Genomic DNA, 12,269 nt, shown 5'->3' on the forward strand with positions numbered 1-12,269 from the left:
TGTAATCAATAGGCATATAAAAATAATTAAAAATCGATTAATGTGGAGATTTGAATAAATTTGGGAGGCCTCAGATTTTTTAAGTGTAAACTACAGGAGGTATTATTACATCATTTGAATATATAGTGCTTTATTGATTAATATATCATAATAAAGAATTAGACTGATCCCTTCCTAAAATGTAAATCCTGAGGTTTTTGTTAAAAACAAACTATTTGACAGTTCCATAAGGAATGCAGAGACTTAAAAAAAGAATATTTAGATCCATATGATTATGAAGGAAAAATAAACTGGGGAAAATGGAAGATGATAATATTTGAATTCTATATAATTTTCCATATAACCATCTGATATTTACTTGTAAATGTTGCAAAATACTTTCATCTTACTGAGGAATATTCAAATTATAATTCAGTTACCTAAGTATACATAATAAGAAAAGCCATGAAACTTCAGTGAAGGATCAAGATCATAGAGTTTAGATTTCACCTTGGATTATTTTATAAATTTACTTTTAATAGATGTATAATAACTTTACATATTTATGAGTGTCATAGTCAGTTTCCATTATTGTGATTAAGCAATTAAATTAAATTAAGCAATTAAGCAAGAAAATCAATTTAGAGGATGAAGTATTTATTTTGGTTCATGGTTTAGGAGGTTTAAGTCCATGGTCATTGCACCCTAAAGCTATAGGCCTATGGTAAGGTAGGGTATCATGGCAGAAGTGGGTGATGGAGCAAAAATGCTCACCTCGTGGTAACCAGGAATCAGAGAGAGAAGAAGAAAGAGAGGATCCAGTGAAATAACACACCTTCAAATGTGAGGCCCTACTGTGCCTCTTCTTTCTGCTAGGCCACACCTATTAAGTTTCCACCACCTTCCAATAGTGTTACCAGCTGGGGACCAAATATTTAACACATGAGTTTTGAGAGGACATTCTGGATCTGAACTATAACATTCTGCTCCTGGTCCACAAAAGTTCATGTCCAATAGTCTCAAAAGTTCCAAGTCCTCCTAGACTCAAGGCAACTATTAGCTGTGAGCCCCTGTTAAAGAAAACAAAAAGGAGAAGCTACATATCGTGAGACAGGCACAGGGTAAGCATTCCCATTCCAAAAAGGAGGAATGAAGGCAAGGAAAGGAGGGATGGGACCAAACCAAGATTGAAACTCAGTGACTCAAACATTAAATCCTTAAGTATATGCTGAGGAAACAACTCCCTAGGTGACCTTGTGGGATCAGGGTACTGCTTTCACACCCTGGAACCTGAGGTGGGTGGGGCTGGCCAATTCCTGAGATGTTCTTGAGTTATCCCTCCTATTGTCTCCCTCCACAGTAGTTGGCTGCTTTTGAATGGAGTGAATCTGTTCAGCAACCATATTCTTCTAGGCTCTTATTTTACACTTGCTTCTTTTCTGACAAACTGCCAATTTTTCACATCTCTGTGCTCTGCTCTTTGCTCTTGATTCTCACAGTAAAACTGGCTAACAGCAATTAGAATTACCCATGCCGCTGCCTAGATGCTTTCCTGTCTTCAGTTTTCTCTATCAGATTAATTAGTCCATCACCTTTAAACTCAGCATCACATGAAGTCTCAGGAGATGGACATGTGGACAAATTTTTAACCAGAATATAACAATAATGGTTCCCCAGTCCAATTCTCAAGAGTGTACTCATTGCCATCTGAAACTCCATGAGCACAGTCTTTGCTGTTTGCATTCTTATCAGGATTCTGATCCTTTTAATTCATACAATAATTGCCCATTATGCCCTTATTATATAGCATTCTAGGGCTCTTCTAGTACAAATATTCAAAATTCCCCAGTTCCTTCATAAACCGATACAAAGGATTCTGAACCATATTGTGGAGTATAGTCACAGGCAGGAGCCCACATCAAAATACCAATTTTTTGTTAGTTAGCTTTCTACTTCTACAACAGTGCATGAAAAAAAATGAACTTACAGGAAGAAGGATTTATTCTCGATTATGGTATCAATCATGGTTGCTTGGTCCCATTATATGTGCCTGTGTTGAAGCAGTAAGTACATCATGACAGAAAGATATGGTGAGACAAAGTTGCTCACCTCTTAGATGCTAGAACGCATTGGGAGTGGGGGAGAAGAGGCAAATATGCATTCTCAAATACATTCCCCAGTGACCCACATCCTCCCACAAGGCACCTTCTAATGATTCTACCACTTCCCAATAGTCTCACCATCTACAAAGCCTTTAACATATAAGCCTTTTTGGCACATTTCAAATCCAATTGTAACAATGTGGCACAATGTGATGATTTGATTTGTGCATACTTTGCATAAAGATTCATTGAAGCTAATTAACAAATCTATCATCTCATTAAATAAGACAACTTTCAAAGAGAAGGATACTCAACATCACTAGTCATCAGAGAAATGGAAATCAAAAGCACCATGAGATATCTTCTTAACATGGTAAGACGTGCAATTAACAAAAAGTCTAACAGTAACATGCACTAGCGAGGATGTGGAGAAAAGAGAAACATTGCACACTATACTTGAGAATGTAAATTATCACAGAGATTAAGAAAACAGCATGAAAGTTCTTCAAAACTACACCTACCCTGTGATACAGCAATTCCTACTACGGTGTGTATCCAAAGAAAATTAAATCAATGTGTTGGTGAGACATCCACATCCCCATGTTCATTATAGCACCATTGTCAATAGCCAAGAAAGTGAAACAACCTAAGTGTCCATCAACTGGTGAATGGATATAGAAAATGTGACACATATGCACAAAGGAAAACTACTTAGCCATTAAAAGAATGAAATCTTGTCATTGAGACAATATGATGTGCCAATGTCTTGGCTTGGCGTAGAATCACGAGCCACCACACAGCTTTGTAGATTCAAACAGCAGTCTTTATTCCCGAACTCACACCGGCCTCTACACACATTCTGGGGCAATCCCAGTTCTCCTCCGCCCCATTCACCTACTCCACGAGGCTTTTTTCAAATCTCCCATTTGAATCTCATGAGAACTCATCGGGAACAAGCAGCAGGAACACCCTAATCCCGGCAGCAATAATCTTCAACCTCCAACTTCCCTAAAACCCCTATTGTCTTAAACAGGGAACGCCTTAAAACCAAATTATCTTAAACCCGGATACTTCCTAAAACCTGGATCCACCCTGGTCATTGAGCAGGGTCACCTTTCTCAAACACACATGCAAGGTCACAGCAAATTTCCAAGGCAAGTCCATTTAACATGGGGTACGCTGGCAAGGAAATATCGATGCGTCATTCCTACTTGGCAATGGCCTTCAGCAATGATGGATTGTAGATCATTATGCTAAATAAAATCAGCCAGACACAGAAAGGCAAGCACTATGTGATCTCACTCATGTGTACATATAATATAGATATTCTTATAGAAGTTGAGAATTGTTCCAGTGTGAATCTGGAATGTTTTCCCAAAGGATTATTGTTTAGTGCTTGGTCCTTCATTGCAGCAATGTTCAAAGTTAAAGTTTTTGGAAAGTGATGGATCATGAAGGTGTTAATAAGACCATAATTATATGTACTGTTGGAAGGTTGTGGACACTGCAGGAGGTGCGACCTAGTTGAAGGGAGTAGGTATTGGAGTTTGCAGTTGGAGAGTAGAGTTTGTCCCTGTGTCCTTTCTCTCTCTTCTTCCTAGCCACCGCAAGATGATCAGCTTTCCTTTTCCATGCCCTTTCACCATACTGCTTCATCACAGGACCAGATGTTACGAAGTTGGTTGACAATGGACTGAAAACTCTGGAACCATGAGCAAAATAAAATATTTCATTTTTTAAGTTTTTTTTCAGGTATTTTTGCTATTATAAAGAAAAGCTAAATTTGATAAGAGTAGAATGGTGGTTTCCAGAGACTGGCAAGGGTGGTTAGGATGGGGAAGGTTGATTGTTATAGTTTGGATATAGAATAGTCCCTAAAAGACTCATGTATCAAAATCATGTGCCCTCTGCCACAAGCTTCAGAGGTGGGGCTTTTAGGCATCAGTGGGTTAATCACTGGACTACTAAGAGGTAGGATCTAGTTGGAGAAAGTAGGTCACTGGGAATACATCCTGAGAGGGTCTGCCTCCACTTTCTCTGTTTTCCTGGTTGCTATGAGCTGAGAAGCTTTCCTGTGCCATGCCCTTCAAACACACTGTGGAGTTGGCTGAACAGGGGCTGAGATGTCTGAAACTGTGAACCACAACAATTCTTCCCTCATCTAAGCTGTCCTAGTCATAGTGATGAAAAGATGATTAACTCATTGATTGATGGGTATTGATTTAGAGTTATGTAGAAGTAAAAGTCCTTATTTGTTATTGCACAGTAGGGTGATGGTAGATAATGGCAATGATTTGTACGTTTCAACAAAGCTGGAAGAAAATATTTTTAATCTTTGTAATGTTTTGAACAACCAATAAAATAAAATAAATTAAAAAATAGAATAAAATATTTTGAATGTTTACCATAAAGTAATGATAAATGTTTGAGAGATATTTAAATGAAAGAAACACCATCATCTGCAAAACTATGGATGGAACTGGAGGACATCATGCTTAATAAAAATATCCAGGTATTTAAAGAAATACTGCATGAAATCTCCATATTTCTTTCCATATTGGCTGCACTAATTTGCAGTCTCAGCAGCAACGTATGAGTATACATTTTCTCCTACATCCTCATCAACACTTATTGTTGTTTATGTTCATAATAGCTGCCATTCTGACTGGAGTAGATGAAATCTTAGTTTTGATTTGCATTTCTATAATTGCTAGAGATGATGAACAGTTTTTCATATATTTGTTGACTGATTTTATATTCTCTTCTGGGAAGTGTCTGTTCAGTTCCCTTGTTGATTTATTGATTGGGTTATTTGTGTGGGTTTTTTTGGGGGGGGGTGTTTAGCATTTTGAATTCTTTATATACCCTGGAGATTAGTGCTTTATCTGATGCGTGAGGGGTAAATATTTGCTCCCAAGATGTAGGCTGTCTATTCACCTCACAGATTGTTTGTTTCACTGAGAAGAAACTTTTTAGTTTGAATCCATCCTATTTATTGATTCTTGATTTTAATTCTTGTGCTATAGGAGTCATATAAAGGAAGCCGGGGCCTAATCTGACATGATGAAGATTAGAACCTACTTTTTCTTCTATTAGACATAGTATGGATATTCTTTGGAAAACTGGGAATGGAACCACCATTTGACCCAGCTAACCCTCTCCACAGTCTATACCCAAAGGACTTAAAAACAGAATACTACAGGGACACAGCCACATTGATGTTTATAGCAGCACAATTCACAATAGCTAAACTGTGGAACCAACCTAGATACCTTTCGGTAGATAAATGAATAAAAAAAAATGTGGCATATATACACAATGGAATATTACGCAACAATAAAAGAGAATAAAATCATAAATTTGTAGGTAAATGGATGGAGTTGGAGAAGATAATGTTAAGTGAAGTTAACCAATACAAAAAAAATTCCAAATGTTTTCTCTGATATAAGAAGACTGATTTATAGTGGGGTAGGGAGGGGGAGCATGAGAGGAATGGACAAACTCTAGATAGGGCAGAGGGGTGGGAGGGGAAGGGAGAGGGCAGGGGGTTATAAATGATGATGGAATGTGATGGACATCATTATCCAAAGTACATGTATGAAGACACAAATTGGTATGAATATACTTTGTGTACAACCAAATATATGAAAAAAATGTGCTCTATATGTATAATGTGAATTGCAATGCATTCTGCTGTCATATATAAAAAATAAAGAAATACTTCATGATCTCAGTCATGTGAAATCTAAAAATGTTGACCTCATAGAAACAGTAGGAAGGTAGTCATTAGAGGGGATGGGGAGGGATAGAAATGGGATATGGGAATAGCTTGATTAAAGGATATAGAGTTTCAGTTAGATTGGAGCAATTAGTTTTAGTGACTTCTTGCATTGTATAGCATCCAGTTAATAATAATGAAAAGTTTATTTTTAAAATTGCTAAAAGAATAGATAGATTTTAAAGTCCATCTAAGTTTTATACTTAAAATATTTTACTAAGTAAAAATGAAGATAATAGTTTTTTTATATCATTGTAAGTGATGTAACATCTGAACATAAAATAAGGGAAATATTATTGTTATTTTTCATGATTATATTATATGCTTTGGGGGTCAAGTAGTTCCAGTAACAACAGAACATAAACATGGAAAGCCTTTGATAATATAACTGAGTCTGATAATATAGGGAATTAAAACAAGTTTCATAAATATTCTAAACCATTATTCCTTTAGATTGTTCATCAGCCTTTAGAGAAAGGTACACATTACAAACTTGGTCTTTGTTAAATGAAGAATACGGAAACAAAAGGTAACAAGAAACTAATCAAGAAAATACATTTCATAACTCCCTAAGATTTCCCCATCTTTAACTTAAAAGTGCATAGAATTACTTTGGGGGCAGAGCATTGGACTTATAAAAGAAACAAATAGTGGCCAGTCATGGTGATCCACATATTTAGGCTGAGGCAGGAGGATTGCAAGGCCAGCATAAGCAATTTAGTGAGGCCTACACAACTTAGCAAAGCCCTTTGTCAAAATAAAAAATGAAATGTGCTGGGAATTTAGCTCAATGCTAGAGTGCCCCCTGGGTTCAGTCCCAGGTACAAAGAAAAAAAAAAGAAAGAAAGAAAGAATAAGAAAGAAACAACTAGAAATTCTAAAACTGCAAAATGCAATAAATCAAATAAGATTTGGTGAATCAATTAAAAATTCAGTATATCTATAGATATAGCGTATCATAGAATACAAAAAGTTAAGACAAGTATTAAAAGAAGCTTCAGAAATTATGGAATATGTGAAAAAGATCTAGCATAATTAAAATTGGACCCTTAAAACAGAATTGCATATGCGTGTGCATATGTGTATGTATTTTTTTTATATCTGATGAAAAATTTAGAGCTTGTGACAAATCAATGTATTACTACATCCAAAAGAAGTAACATGAGTAGAAACACCTCCATAGGCGATCCAGAAAGATTTTCCAAATAGGGATTAAATTCACAGATTTCTAGAACTGCTGTAAATCCCTTGTATGAAAAGTAGGAAAAAAGTTGAAAATCAGCCATTGTAGAGTCAAAGTGATGAGCACGAAATATAAAAAAGAAAAACTTAAAGTAACAATGATATTGGCAGGTGAATTCTAAGCAAAGACCAAAAGAAGAAAGATAGGAAAACAATTAAATGCTCTCAACTCTCTTAGGAAGTAAAAGTTCAAAACTAAAAAATGATAGTAGTTTCTGTTTCAAAATGAAGATGAAATATTGAAATTTTCAGTCAATGAAATACTTAGAGAATGTGTCACTAGTTTTTCATCATCAAGTATATGATGGGGGGCTGGGGTTGTGGCTCAGTGGTAGAGCACTCGCCTAGCACATGTGAGGCCCTGGGTTCGATTCTCAGCACCACATAGTAATAAATAAATAAATAAAGGTATTGTGCTCAACTACAATTAAAAAATAAATATTAAAAAATATTTTAAAATATATATGACAGTACTTATACACAGTAAAAATGAAATAATACCAGAACAAGTAGATGTAATGAATAAGAATAAACAAAAGAACAAACTGGGTAAATTTAATTAAATATTAGAAAAAATAGAGACATATGTATATATCAATATGCATAAGCATATATGAAACAAAATACAGAAAAACCCTATCATCTGTACATGAATTGAGGTAAGTTTACCTGGACTTAAATTACTTCTAACATTTTTCACACTGGTAAAAGTACTAAATTATGCTAATACAGCAATAAAGTATGCTGTGATTTGTAAGCATCTCTGTTCAATAGAATTTTCTGTGAAGATGAAAATGTTCTCACATTGTACTTTCCAAAGTATGTTGCCATTAATCACACTTATGTATCATGCACTTGAAATATGGCTAATGTGATTAAGGAACTTCATTTTAAATCTTATTTTGATTAATATAACAATCATGATGTATGTGGCTAGTGGCAACTTGAACTGGTAAGAGTCTTTAGGGAAACCTCTAAATGGATAACAAATGTAAGTGTTTCATTCTGGAAAACTAGCAGAGATTGTTAAGAAAAATTTTGCTTTATATCAAATGAACTTCATGTTGTGTTAGCCAAGTGTGTCTGCTATAAAACACAAATAGAATATTTTATTTGTTTCTTTTGTCTGATATATCTTTTTATTTATCTTTTCTGTTTTCTTATATTTTAAGAAATCTTCTTTAAATAGAAAATAGTTTTGATTTTTAATTATCTGACATTTGAAGTATTATATTTGCACTTTTAGTCAGATTATATTTAATTTTTATGTATTTACCATTTTGTTGCTGATGATACATCTTGTATTTCCTTTGTCTCTTATTTTATACTATTTTTTAAGTTAGATGGATTGATTGATAGACAATGGACCAGTTTTGTTTTGAATTACACAGAGGTAGAAGAGCTATAGTCAACATTTATCTTGCTTTAAAGTTATCTGACTCTGAATCTTTTCATAGATGCACAAATAGTTTTCCTCTGAGACTTGTTTTTCAAATCAGTCTAGTCATTTTGCTTCTAAACACTTGTTGCAGCTTATTTCTGTGATCTACCATGTCTTTCAATGTAACCTATTGATGTTTTCCTCTCCAATAGATTTGAGAATCAGATATAATATAATCTATGTTAAAGAATTTTAGGGATGAAAGAAACACTGCTGTCAAATGGTGTCTCTCTTGAGGACATAGAACACTGACTCCAGCTCACTCATAACTCATAGAAATAAACATTCCCCAGCCAACATACAGGCAAATACACAAGGAGGCTTGGCCAAGGGGAAAAGCAGGGATTTTCCCTGTGATAATTGTATGGCATTAAAAACACACAACCATTGCATTTCTGATACAGAAGTAGCTCATTAGCATAGTGCTCTACTAACACAATAAATTCACCCATAAATGTGAAATGGAATTATTCATTTGCCATTACAGAAAATATTACTGAACTACACATACAGAAATGAGATTCCTATGGTGTGGGAAGCCATCCATGAAATACATGAGGATCGTCTCATGCTAGAGATAGGCCTGGCACTGGGACCTTTCCGTGGCTCTCCCATGGCAATAGATTGCCCAATGCATATGATCTTTCTCTCCACTCTGCTAGGAAGATTCCTCATAGTAGCTCTGGAGATGGGCATCACCTGTTAGGAACTGAACAGCCCACCTTTAACTGTTTTTTGGAGAATAACATTCTATATAATCTCTTTGATGTTTTCCTATATGAATAAAGGTGTGGGCTCCATATTCTCAGGAAACTAGATCCATCTGGTTAGGAACTGAACAGCCCACCTTTAACTGTTTTTTGGAGAATAACATTCTATATAATCTCTTTGATGTTTTCCTATATGAATAAAGGTGTGGGCTCCATATTCTCAGGAAACTAGATCCATCTGGTAAGCTTGCTCATCCTTCCCCCACTTTTGAAACTACTTTCTGTGTTCTGTGGGTTTTTTTTTTCTTTTGCCATTTTATTTCTCTTAGCTTTTATTTCTCAGCCACCACATTCCACAGGGGAACCCCATTCCCACAGGCTGCATGGGACGTGGGCAGGACTATGGGAATGATGACAGTGTAGACATCACTTCCTTCACTACGAGTATATAAGTGTCCAATTCCTGAATATGTCACCAAAACTTGAATCTTCTCAGTTACACTGGCTGAGCTTGCCTCTCCTCTCAATATGTCCTACAACTGCTGAACAGGAAATATATTCCCTTGGTCCCCAGGAGACTACCTACTCTACTTCTCATGTGGTTCTTGCTACAGAAAATCACGTACTATAGTGACACAGCCACACCAATGTTCATAGCAGCTCAATTCATAATAGCTAAACTGTGGAACCAACCTAGATGCCCTTCAACAGATGAATAAATAAAGAAACTATGGTACATATATAATGAAATATTATTCAGTATTAAAAGAGAATAAAATTATGACATTTGTAGGTAAATAGATGGAGTTGGAGACTATCATGCTAAGCAAAGTAAGCCAATCCCCCAAAAACAAAGTCCAAATGCTCTCTCTGATAAGTGGATGCTGACACATATAGGGGTGGGGTGGGAGGATGGGGAGAATGGAAGAACTTGGGATAGGGCAAACAGGAGGGAGGTTAGGGGAGGCGGCATGGGAGTAGAAAACATGGTGGAATGAGATAAACATCATTACCCTAGGTACCTGTATGACTGCACATGTGATGTGCCTACATCATGTACAACCAGAGAAATAAAAAACTGGGTTCCATTTGTGTACAGTGAATCAAAATGCATCCTGCTGTCATGTATAACTAATTAGAACAAATTTAAAAAATAAAATAAAAGAGAACTAACCTCTGCTCTCCCAGCACTGGTCAGGTGGGCTCCTCCATCTTATGTGGTTGTCAGAAGAACTGCTGTGAGCCCACCAGCTGCCAGACATGGGATCCAGGTCCCGCTGGCCATCCTGTGACTCCCAGAGGACCTCCATGCCCTGTGGTTCCTGCCAGAAGACTTATGCTGAATGTCTGGCTTTGGGTCCAGTATATATTGCTCCCTGGGCTTTGAAATAGAAGCTGTTTCTCATTTGGCTGTGGATCCCATTGCTTTGGATTCCCTGGGTTACGGAGGTCATGAATTCAGCCTCCCCTCTCCAACAAACTTCGCCTCGAGGTGTAACCACTTTTCTTGTCAAGATCAACCTGTGGATTTGGATTAGATCAATTTATTTAGGGTCTAGACCTTTTTAGCAATACGTCTAATCTTTAACCAAAAATCTTCATTATCTTCAGGAAAACTCTCCTTTGGGTCTCTGATCAGCTGATCCTTACCTTTCCTTCAGTCACAAATCACTGGCCAAAACTCCATCTCTAATAAATACTGAATTAGTAAGCAAATATGTTCCGTATATTAATGGAGTTAGTGGAATTAAATAAATAATTAGGCCATTTAGTGGGATTTATATTAACACATAGTGACTTAATATTAATGAATTAATAGAATTTTTGTTCAAGCTTTGTGTTCACGAAATAGGTGAAAATCCAAACTGGTTATTTGAAAAACTCAAATTCTGGTTTCCAAATGTGTTGTTAATTTTTATCTGTTATTTTTAGTTAGACAAAATTTTGTTTTGTGATGCTTAGGGTAAAAGTTATTATGCTTCTCTGTGAAAACTTTGGAAACCTGAAAGATTGGTGGGTTAGAATTAATTTATTTTAGAACTTAAACATTTTTTTCTGCAAAAACTGGTAATTTTGTGAGATTCTTACATAGCACACACAGACTTTATGTTAATAATCATCTCAAAAACAGCATAAAATATATTATCTTTGAAGGATATGGGGCCTCTGATGGTTTGGATATGAGGTGACCACCAATAAGCTCATGTGACAGACAATGTGGACCATTCAGAGGTAAAATGAGAGGATTATAAGAGCTATAAGATCATCAGTGGATTTGTCCATTTGGTGGATTACTATTTTGAAAAGTGTACTGTACTGGGTGGCACCTATAGGAAGATGGGGTATGGCTGGAAGAAGTAGGTCTCTGGGGGAGTGTTTTTGGGCATCTTGTCCCACCATCAGCTGGCAGTACTTCCAGCTGCCATCCCACTGGCTCCTTCCTCACCCCCTCTGCTTTCCTGTAGCAATGACCCTTTGCTATGATTTCCATCATGATGTTCTGCCTCATCTTACGACCAGAGCAATGGACTATCACAAGCGTGAGCTGAACCTCTGAAAACGTGAACCAAAAATGAACTTTGCTTCCTCTAAATTGTTCTCATTGGGTATTTTGTGCACAGTGATGAAAGCCAACTAACACAAGGCCTTTGTGTTTTCTGAGTATATGGAACTTAGGAGATACAACAAAGTGTGAAAAAAAATTAAGATCATAGGGAAAGTTTTATACAAAAGCTAAGAAGCTTTTTTTGATTCAGTCAATGTTGCCTGGGAAAACGAATCACATCCTTTCATCTCACGGAGCACTTTATATGTAATTTAATTTATATATAATTTAATTTCTTTACATAAAATAAGGATGAAGCCAATTATCCCTTGTGAGAATTAATTTATTCATGAGATATGAGGTTTCACCTTCTTGGTCTATGACTCAAAATGAACATGGATGGTGGAACAGTCTTTCATATCATTAGGAATTATTGTTTCATTCATATTTCACCATATATATGTGAATCCCT

General features: G+C 36.1%; 1 protein-coding gene across 1 annotated transcript in view; it reads left to right on the top strand.

Annotated features, from left to right (window-relative positions):
• Positions 1-12,269, top strand: part of LOC308653422 (uncharacterized protein) — a gene marked incomplete at both ends in the record, with an annotated part of 35,754 nt that overhangs the window by 1,101 nt on the left and 22,384 nt on the right. The window lies entirely within an intron of this gene.

Source organism: Spermophilus citellus (genome assembly GCF_964194105.1).
Source record: "Spermophilus citellus genome assembly, chromosome: 7".
Lineage (NCBI taxonomy): Eukaryota > Metazoa > Chordata > Mammalia > Rodentia > Sciuridae > Spermophilus > Spermophilus citellus.